Source organism: Eleginops maclovinus, chromosome 13 (genome assembly GCF_036324505.1).
Source record: "Eleginops maclovinus isolate JMC-PN-2008 ecotype Puerto Natales chromosome 13, JC_Emac_rtc_rv5, whole genome shotgun sequence".
Lineage (NCBI taxonomy): Eukaryota > Metazoa > Chordata > Actinopteri > Perciformes > Eleginopidae > Eleginops > Eleginops maclovinus.
This window is the reverse complement of record NC_086361.1, coordinates 17307670-17317850: the sequence shown is the minus strand read 5'-3', so window position 1 is coordinate 17317850 and position 10181 is coordinate 17307670. Positions and strand designations below refer to the sequence as shown.

Here is a 10181-nt window from a genome sequence, read left to right as displayed (position 1 = left end):
ACTGGTTACAATGCAGTTCAAAAAAATGCGTGCATTCCAGCCATAAGAGGATGGTTTTATAGGTCAAAAGGTAGAACGAATGGTACCTACTGAACAAATAAACTGTTGTCTACTCTCTTCCCGAGAATTTGGGTGGAGCAGGCCAAGTTGTGCTGGTGATTGAAAATAGTTTCGTTCTATTGCATTGTGTGCTAGATTTAAGGATTGCATTGTTGGGTCGGTTTTTCTGTTTGATTTACTGAGTTATTAAATTGTGACTAAAGCATCTGAAACTCACCGGAGCTTAACCACAGACACTTAAGATGAAACCTTCAGGAATGCAGAAAGGAATCTCAATTTACTGGCCATTTTCTTTGTGTTTTTGTGTCTCTCTCATAAGAACTATTTTCATACCAGACTGACAAACTGACAGCGAGCACATAATCATGCAGCTATGGCACACACACACACACACACACACACACACACACACACACACACACACACACACACACACACACACACACACACACACACACACACACACACACATGTATATATTTGGTGGATTTTTATTCTTCTAAGGACCCTTATTAATTAGAAAACCCTTAACCTTGACCCACACAATTGCATGACTAATGTGAAACTGCATTATCCAATATTACTTTTAAACCAAAAGTCCCCTAACATAAGCTATTAAGTTACGCCTTACTTGTCACGAGGATTCTTCTATTTTTTTAGTGCTAACGTTTCCTTGTAACTGCAGAACTAAAGAAACACAACCACAAAGTCCTTCACCAAGAACTCAGTCCTTTTGTGTACCTCTGCAAAACCCAAATTAACAACCAACACATTGAAGTAGTGAATGTTAGAAAAAGCATTGTCCAATATATAGCATGACGCACAAGCCTGTTTCCCGATAACTAAAAGTGAAGCAATACTTTATCACTGACACAACTTTTATCAGATCACCATAGCATTTAGAATATCAATATAAAAACTGGATTAAATTAGGAGGGTCTGAGTGCAAGATCTGAGATTTTAATAACTCTTTTACCAACTTGACCGAAGTAGAATTCTGCCAGAGTTCTTACATCTTCATACCAAAATAGCAAATTAGTATTTGACCACCAGATGGAGACATATTAGATTCTTGATAATCACTTTTTAGGGTATCAAAAGAGACACTTTTTGGGAAGGGTTATACATACATGCTAATATTTAATGCTAACAAGAATGTATTGGTATCAGCTGGAAAGTATTAGAAGCCATTAAAGTGGAGCATTAATGGCACATTAAGTCTGCGTTATTATCTGTTATTATCGTGATAACGTTGATCGGTACACCTTCAAACTTTCTAAAATAAAATAATCGAAAACTAATTCTGAATAATAAATTCTTAGTAAAACATTTTAATTTAAAAAATGGGGTGTAAAAGTAATACTTTTTAAGTTACATATCAAAGTAAACCAGTATAGTGTTTCCAAAAAGATGTAGAAGTCTTTAACAAACTATAATTGTAATATTTATACAGTCGTTTCAATATAAACTGTTTGAATAACAAACACGTGCATGTCATCAAGTCCCTTTCTGTTTAACTGGTATAATTCAAAGCAGTATGCCATCTAGTGGTGTAAATGTGCTCTTGCAAAGCCCTGACCAACATCAACATACGTAGGTTTGTCATTCTGTCCATGCAAGGCTTTTTTACATAAGGCATACAACTCCCCCAAAATAAAAATGACTGTTGATCCATGAGATAGAGTGGAAATCCTCTAGATTAATATCTTAAAATGTTGTTTTGTTGCTTTTTTTAGATATTTTTTTCTAATGTATCTGTAATAGGTGTTTTTGTAAATAACTTAATGTTCAATACTGTGAGTGGGTTTTAAAGAGTACACTTAATATTGCAAATGGTAGGAAAGTGTGGGGAGTCTGCGCCATGCTCCAAAAGATGGCGCTACTGCACCGAACGGAATGCAAACCGCCTGCTCGAGTAGAAGAAGACGTCAGCCGTAGTACAACCAACCTCAAATAAGAAGACGAAGAAGAAGAAGAAGATGTAAGAAATGTTCGTTTATTTGAAGCCCAGGAGACGGTTTAAAATAAAGAAAGCAAAACTCCCTTAAAAGTTATAAAAGGAGTGTTTAATAAAAGGATGCAGCGGTAGGTTTTACAAAAGCTTCACAGCTGTGGCTCAATAGCCCGGGACACGCGTCCACAGGCCACTGACTGAGCGGAGCTCATCAGTAGTTACTGTCTGGCGGTCCGGAACAAAAGAGAGCTCGATTTCACAATCCTTACATGTTTTATAGAACCACCCCTTTCCGACCATACAATAAACAACTTCAAAATCAGACGCGCCCCGCTGTCGTGCTCTCATTGGTTGGTAGCGGGGGGCTGGAGCCTCCTCTATAGGCTGACGTCGTCGGGGGCGGGTCCTCTTATGACGTCACCGTCGCCATCTTGTTAGCGAAGTCCTGGAGCTGTCATCTACGATAGTCTATTATGCAATTCTTAGGAGGTTTATCAGTTATTAAACAGGCAACTGTATCATTGCAGCATCAATGAGTGAGAGGTAGAGGCGGTGTGTTTAGTATGCAACTCCACTGGTCCTTCTCCCTCTACTCATTTATACAAAACAATATTAGCTTTATGCTATCTGAGGCTAAAAACAACATCCTGTAATACTACCGGATATGGACAAATATGATCCGTCCAGAAACAGTGAATTATCTTTTAAAGTTCCACTCTAATATATTGATTATTTCTAACAATCCCTCCTTACACACCTTTCAAACGGTGTGTAAACTATAATATAATCAATATGTTCTCCATTTGAATATTGCATAATACAGAATTGTATAGTTAAAAGTTATACATGATCATACAATCTTTTATTATTGAATACTTGTGGCTGAAATCCTGGAATGGCACCTAGAACAATAGCAGCAATTTCCTAAATGCATAAACTCTTCAATTCCCTCCTTTCATATCTTGTGATGAGGTAAACAGATCATTTTCGATTCTAGTCCAGTGTAAATGCACTTATTCAATATGATCCTATATATAAAAAAAATAAATGAACTGTGTGTAAATCATAACAACAATCAACTCTACTATATAATACCAAGTTGTAATAAGTGATTAATCACATCCTAGGAGTAGTTTATAGAGCATTTCATGTATACAGTAATAAGAACTTATAAGACACTTCCTTCAGATGAACTCATCTTGCTCATGGTCTGAATAAGGGATAGGATCATCCTGCTTTTCTATTAACAAATGTAACTGTTTTCTCAAGAGGAATTGACCTTTATTTTTGCTCACTAGAGAGGACCGTGGTGATCAATTGGTCCGCTAAAGTGCGAATACATAGTATGTAACAACATCCACATAGTACCAAGATTGTATCCATTCCTGCATTGAATAACATTGATTCATTATCGGAGTCTAATATTTACTGAACATTCTTTCTAACGTTCCTACAAAGGGGTCCTCTACTCCACTATAGTCTGCTAGCTCGATGATCAGGGCGGTAAGTCCTTCTAACGCTCTGGTTACTGATCCATCTGGGGAAGGGTTATTTGGGATGAAAACACAGCACAAGATTCCAATTAGTCTGCAAACACCCCCTTTATTAGACAAAAACATATCTAAGGCCACCCTATTTGCCAGGCCATCAGACTGGTTCCATCCAACTGTACGTGCAGTTCCCTTACTGCATCATGGGTGTAATTTATGAATCTCTGCTGGTTGTAGTAAATATAGTTGATCCAACCTACATTCTTGTTGATTGTAGGCCAAAGAAATATTAATTCGAATCCTGCAGTTATCTGGTTTCTAGCTTTAAACTCCCTCTCACCAACTACACCAGTGCAAATGTTCCAGGCCAGTCATGTGGAATGCCTGGACACAAAATTTTAGTACCACTGTACCACCGAACATCTGCCCTGGGGTATTGTACGTCAGCCACAGCAATTCCTGAAAGAAGGTCCTGGCTGGTTACTGCTGTTGTGGAATTTCACCATCGTAACGTTCCCATACTGCCTCATCAATGCAAGATCAGTAGAGCCTGCTTTGTTCTACCGCATACACAACCCAATCTTAACCATGCATTAGTGCCTTCATACCATATTTCCACCGCTATAACCTTCTGCACAGTCGATGTACTCAAATATGTCACCAGTCTATTATTATCCAGTATATAAGCCTGCGCTGTTCCTATATGAGGGACTGCATTCAGGGAAGAATTTGAATCTGCCGTTTCAGGGACTATCTCCGCTTGGGGCTCAGCTATTTCTATCAAAACCGAGCACATAGGAACTTTTCCAGGAACCTCAACCCCTAATAGTAAATGAAATGAAGTTGTTTCTCCCCTTGCTTTGAATAGATCATCCAATACCATTTCATGCTTTCACCGTACCAAACACACACTCTGTCATTTACCTTTCCTCCTATTTCATGTCTCTCGGGGGATAACACTTCATTTTACCCAACTTTGTAACTGCAAGCTTTCTGTTATTTTTATCCCAACCAGTCACATAATCAAAAATAATTCGACCACTCATTCAAACCATCCTGTATTTCGTTGAAACAACCTGTATGTTTCTTATCTGTTTCAAAACACTAAATAAGTAAATTATGAAAGTTATGCTCATCTGGTATTATCTGTTGTGCAACATTTGTTCCCGTCATTGGAAATTCCTTATGGTCTAACGTGACTTCAAAACGTTATTGGCTTGTGCCATAATTACAAACAAAATGAAATACCCAACTTCCTTCGGTAAATTATGTTACGTATTGCAATTAGCTTTGAATTTCCAATAAGTATCTAAATTATTCCTACATTTTAAAATCCCCATTTCAAGTCAAAATGCAATATGTCAACTCCTCTCATTTCTGGAGAAGGATACACTGAATGTGTAGATAGAATAAGACCCAGTAAAACCATGATGCAGCCAGAATGAATGTATTTCCTGGCTGTTGTTCCTGAAAAGGTGTGGATGAAATATACTTCTGTATCAGAATCAATTACCCACGGCTTCCCGTTCCTGCCAATCACTTAACCTCTTTGGATGTACCAGCTTTCTCCTGTGCCAAACTCCATGTCGATCTCTGCCTGAATCGTGTGCAGAAATCCCTCCTTAGGCACCAGACAAACTGCTTCTACCTGTTAGTGTTTAGAAGTTAGAGAGCTGGGACATGAAATCAGAATTCCAACAAAATGTCATCACATTTTTCCTAGGAACTTAGATTACATCTGTGAAATTATTGTTGTGTTTATCACCCTCCTTATACTCATAATCTCCAACTGTCTGTAGTTGAGCCTTACCCTTTGTTCCACTATTTTATTCATCGTACCTGGACCATGTATATCGAGTAGTTGGAGGAGCCTGGGATATAAGATTTACATTGACAACCTATATGCTGTATCTGCTGTGCATATTACAAACAAAACCTCTGAACCATTGATACTTCTCAATCTCTACTAGAGAAAGGGCGCTGACTAACTTGGTTCCCATTTCATCACATCATATGTTTAGCTTAACTTTAAATATTCTTGTTATCTCCATACTTCTACTATCCCCAGGTAACATATCTGTTAAAAAAACATTTACAAATTCAATATCATTATCACAGGTGAACTTCTTTCATAGGTTCCACTCTGGAATTGTATCTGTCAGCAGCCGCTCGGCAACTGATTCTGCTTTTCCTGTAAAAAATGTAAAGAAATGGAAACAATAACATCATTTATAAAAAATTGAATTGTTAATCATGGAATTGTAATTTAAACAATCATGCTGTTGAGCAAACATGTTGCCACTCCCCCTTTTTACACATCTTAACAAAGAGGTGTAACAAAAACCCGGTTGAGAAAAAGAACTTCAGTTAAGCAAAAATTCAAAAACACATCAATCATTATTCAGACACTTCAAATCATTATTGTTCAAACATCAAACTCTCCCGTTAAAGAGTGTCTCTCTCCATCCATCAGTCCTGAAAGAAACAAAATCTCTGGATTTAGTTTGTGTTAGTTCAGAACATGCTCAGTTAGTCTCTGTTCCTCTCTAAACTCATGCAATTGCATTGATCAGATGCAAACATTCATTCTCACTCACACAGTCGGGTCTGGTCAGGGTCAACCCAGAGTCAGTCATCAACAGTGCTGTTGTAAAACAACAGTCAGTCCCGGTCAAAGGTCACTCGGTCTCAGTCTTCTGGTCACGTCATGCTCTGCAGAGTCTTTAATTATTCCGTCATACTCTACATTTACAAAAACACTTATAAGTTTCCTTTTAATTACTACTGTTTTTAAAATATGTCTTATCATTCTATTAGGACAGCGCCGTGGTTATGTAGAGACGTCCCGGACGTATGCACATTCCAATCTACTCACATTAACCTGTCAAATGAACATATGCCAGATGTGTAGGTCACTGCTTTTTTGACCTCCTAAAGCGACAGCTTTATTACCACAATATATAATGTCAAAACTGTTGAGATATTGCACACATCTAGTGTCGCAGCTTGTGTGAAACCTTCTAAAGAACAACAACAACTTACTTCAATATACTTTACTTAGATTACATTAACAAAAACTGCTTCCCTCATGTTAAGTTAAGTAATTGTTAAGCCATCACTTCCTTTTTTAAACTACTGGATCTTTATCACCACCGAATTCATACAAAAATCTCTAATAGATCTTATTTCCAATACTCTTCACATACCCACTATCTTAAATCAAAACATTATTAGGATCTGTATGACTCTGCTCGATTCTCTTAATATACTCCATTATTTATGATCAATTTCAGTCTTCTTGAAAAATATTTCAAGTCTTTAATCAGGAAAGTAATGTGTGGAACTATGAGAGCTTTGACATGTTACAACTACACCTTTAATCCATAAGAATGTTTAAAGTAGGAATGACTTTAATAATGGTTTCCATTCACGTGGTCAATTATATTGGACATGGTCTGGTATCTAATGTTGGAGTTATCACTATAACAAGTTTGTTTCATTTAAGTATCATATCTGAGATCAAGTGTGTACTAAATCTCTCTCCTTCTGTAGATCAAAACTCCCACAATTTAATTTTACCAAAGTCACACCTCGATATAGGCTCTGAAATATTAATAGGTTAACATGATTAAAATGTTCCTACCCTGTTCTCCTGACTTCTGAACAGGTTCTACCAAAAGTGTAGTGGATCTTGCTTATCTCTATAATTTCCCCCTATAATAATGTGTTACAGATTTATTTACTCCTTTACTTTAAAAACTTCCCTTTTTCAATTATCTTTTACCAATCTATAAAATGTTATGTAATAAAACATTCGATATTTGATCTTAAATTTACAAAGTCAATTCAAATTCTTTAAATGTGTTCCACTTATGTGTTTATGTGAGTGAATGTGTTTACACAAACTCACCCATTCGAAATCCCCTTCCTGCCACCTCTGCTCTCTGGCTTGATGACCCCGACCTCCTTAGATTCTGCAGATTGACCTTTTCGCCCCTTCCTGTGCATCTGGTTTTTGACAGTCTTTGACTTTTTGAACCTGCATTCCACATCAAGCTTCTCTCCTTGTGCGGATTTTCATTTCAGCATGGGTCTGCTCGATCACCGTTTCTTGATGTCTTTCATGGGAGACGGAACCCCGTTTTCATGTGTCTCATTGTCCATCAGAATCTGTGCTCTGAATCAACCCTTGTTGCTCTGGACCTCTGTGCTCTTATCAGAGGGACTGGTGATGAGTAGATCTCTGTCAATCAGCATGATGCATGTTTGTTGCTGACCTGGGTGGAGAAGCAGACGGATGCAGTTCTAGACAAAGCCCTGCTTTTGCCTTCCTTTCTTATTGAATTAGTCAGGAAATCTCCGTGGGGGATGGTCTTTCGCATTATTTCAGGAGGACATGGGTCTGTCACCAGATTGCAGAGGCTGCAGTCCGGGTGGCAGCTTTCTTTAAATCTATGAATCTCAACACACTGGTTAAATAAGTCCACTTAATTTTCACTTTTTTTAACTAAGCATGTGTTCTGTCTTGTGTATTAAATGCCATCTACTGTAATAACAAGTTAATGTCTAATAATAACATATCTCTCAAATGCATTTGACTTAACTCCTTTAGGAAACTATTTTCTCCCATAATTTAAATATTCACATCCAGAAACCATATTCCCACACATTATCTTTGTACGGTCTCTGTTTTCTTCTACAATAAAAACATTCCAATGCTTTTTCAAAAAGTTAAAATCCCTTTAACTTAGCCTGTACAACCCAGCAGAGCATATTCACAGATCACTAAGATGTAAATGATTCAAGTGTAGTCATACGATTCACTCCTGTATTTATTTTCATAATTACTAGTGTTAACACTTTTATCTATATTAATAATCGCTAAACTTCTTTTAACAGCACTTTCTTATAATTAATTCCCGTTCTGTAAAATGTTTCTCCTCTCTTCTCTACTGCTTACAGACAGATGACTCCTGAGTCTCCTCTCTGTGTGAGAAAAACATCAAAGTTAATTTACATGATAACAGCATTTGGTCTTACAAGAAGATTTGGGTGTCGCCTACACCCCCCTTAATGGTCTTAATCCCCTCTCTTACTCAAACAGGCTTTATCTTTATGGTTATTGCTCAACACAGCTTCACCCCCCTGTTCTGTTCTCAGTCTTATTAGAGAGTTACCTCTCTTCTGTGATCTTAGTAACCTTTCATCCTTTAACCTCTAACTCCCCACCATCTGCTTCTTGTTGGTAGAGAATTCACTCTTTTAAAGTGTAATTGTGTTCTTGCCATTTGTGCTTTCTCTGTTTTTGTCATTCTTAATTTCAATGTATCTGTCCTAAACTGTAACTCCCATATGGGAAAACTGGTGTTGGATTGAAGATAAACATCAGCCTTAGCTCTATTGTTATTCATACTCATTACCTCTCTGGTTCTTTCATCTCTTGTGAGATTAACCAATAGGTCCAGACATACCGGATCCACCAAACAATATAAAATCACTACCATAATAACAGAGACACATCTATTTGCAAAACTCTGCGGGAGTTGCTGGTAGTTGGCACATATAACCGCATGTTGCCCGGATGGTTTGTGCGTTCTCTTGCAAGATTTCTGTCATTACCATTTGGACCTCAATGTACACTATTCAATACCCTCACCAGAGGGTGCTATTTTGTTCCTGAAATAATACTGGATATATATTAATTCCTCCAGTAGGGGCGCTGTTTTTTCTTTCTGCCCCGTCTTTATTGGCTACTTCCTGACTGGTTTAGCCTCTCTGACCATTACTTCCTCTGAAGTGTTCTGTTAATGGCTGATGCTAACAGACTACGCTAACTAGGTTAGCCTATTAAAGACAAAGGACTTTGGGGGAGGGGAATAGAGAACCCGTTTCCAGATGGTTTCAAGCAAAACAGCACAGTTCAAAAAGGCCCAACACTGCTTGGTTCTTTAAAAAAAAAACCCTCTCTGATTACGATTACACATAACACTTAACCCTACACTAATAATTTAGAAATTCTCCATGCCCTAACAATTTAAGTACTCTTCAAAACAATCGCAGATAGAGAAGGGACTTCAACCTCAGCTCTTCTCGTTGTAGTTGGTACCATAAAACAAATCTTTTCTAAATCTATGAACTATGCTTTGTTAAGTTCCAGAATCAGTAATGACGTCAGGACTCCAACCTGTGCTCTCACCCTGATTTGTTCCCTTCAACAAACAGTAGCCTACTCTCGGGGAATTTAACCCCAAGCTACGCCTCTCAGACAAAAGAGGTCTTCCTTTTAATATTAACACTATTTGCCAACTATGACTGTTCAATAACGCAACACGCTAATCAGAGACTATTGGAATGTCGTCACAATTCTCAACGTAATTCTGTCGCAAAGATTACATTTACTGACCCACTCACTAATCACTCGATTAGGCCTTAACCTATTAGGACTTTTTTTAAACTTACTTTATCACAAAATTATACTATCAATGCCGAAATACGCTCCAGAACCTTAATCTGAATCTACGCTGCCAATTTTAATTAGCACTACGTTACCGAACTTTAATCGATATTTACGTATTAATTTTACCTAAATCTCTTTCTAATTCCGGCGTAAAAAGGACAAACACAGACAAACAAAACAAACAAACAAAAAGCTTTGGAAAACCCAGGACCGCACCCCG

General features: G+C 37.6%; 1 protein-coding gene and 1 long non-coding RNA gene across 6 annotated transcripts in view; one reads left to right on the top strand and one right to left on the bottom strand.

The window, feature by feature from the left end:
• Positions 1-2011: 2011 nt before the first annotated feature.
• Positions 2012-10181, top strand: part of oxnad1 (oxidoreductase NAD-binding domain containing 1) — a 16782-nt gene continuing 8612 nt past the window's right edge. For 2 of the 5 annotated variants that reach the window (XM_063898714.1, XM_063898718.1), the window contains exon 1: positions 2020-2040. The gene's annotated coding sequence lies outside the window, so the exon portion shown is untranslated. Of the gene's footprint in view, positions 2041-10181 lie in introns of all 5 variants that reach the window. The other 3 variants (XM_063898719.1, XM_063898715.1, XM_063898716.1) reach the window with 3 other exon arrangements.
• Positions 2105-10181, bottom strand: part of LOC134874640 (uncharacterized) — a 9013-nt gene continuing 936 nt past the window's right edge. The window contains exon 2 of the long non-coding RNA XR_010167094.1: positions 2105-8490. This is a non-coding gene — a long non-coding RNA (uncharacterized LOC134874640). The remainder of the gene's footprint in view (positions 8491-10181) is intronic.